Raw genomic sequence first — 721 nt, forward strand, 5'->3', positions numbered from 1 at the left:
CGGGTCTACACGGAGTGGATTTAGCTGTGGGTTTGGCCCGGATGTTGCTCCCTGATGTCCCTCTGGGCCGACCCGAAACAACCGGCTGGAGAGGTCCACTGGTCAAAGCCTGTCCGGGGGAAGTCAAAGGGCTAGATCCCGTGGTCAACCGCTCCAGGGTTAGGCGGGACGGGGGCCTTGGGGGGTAGCAATGCCATCGGAGCGTCGTACCGGGCCCTCATACCTGCGGGGTGGTGTTGTGGCATGTCCGAAGAGGCGCCACGCGTCTCTGGTGCGTGGCCCCCGTCACGGACGGCGCCGCCGCCGGCACCGGGAGGGGGGAAACGGACGCGTCGGGTTTTTTAAATACTCGGAGCGCGAAAAAATACTCGAAGCAAATAATTATATCATAAAGAAATGTTGCTGACCATAGAAAAAAATCTGGTTCAGAAAAAAATATACGTGATATTTTAGAAAATTATTCTACAATATAAAAAAAGGATCATGTAATTAAAGATAATGTTTCAAACCATTAAAGAAAATGTATGGTACCTTTTAAATAATATTCATGCATATAAAGTATGTATACCATATAAAAAAATCATATATCATGTATCATTCAAATAAATTCAAGAACGTGCATTTGAAAATATTTAATATGTACGTACAAATATTTTATATGTATACGAAACTTTTCAATGCGTATGAAAATAATATACACTAAAAATATATTTGAAGACAG

This window comes from Triticum dicoccoides, chromosome 6B (genome assembly GCF_002162155.2).
Source record: "Triticum dicoccoides isolate Atlit2015 ecotype Zavitan chromosome 6B, WEW_v2.0, whole genome shotgun sequence".
Classification (NCBI taxonomy): Eukaryota; Viridiplantae; Streptophyta; class Magnoliopsida; order Poales; family Poaceae; genus Triticum; species Triticum dicoccoides.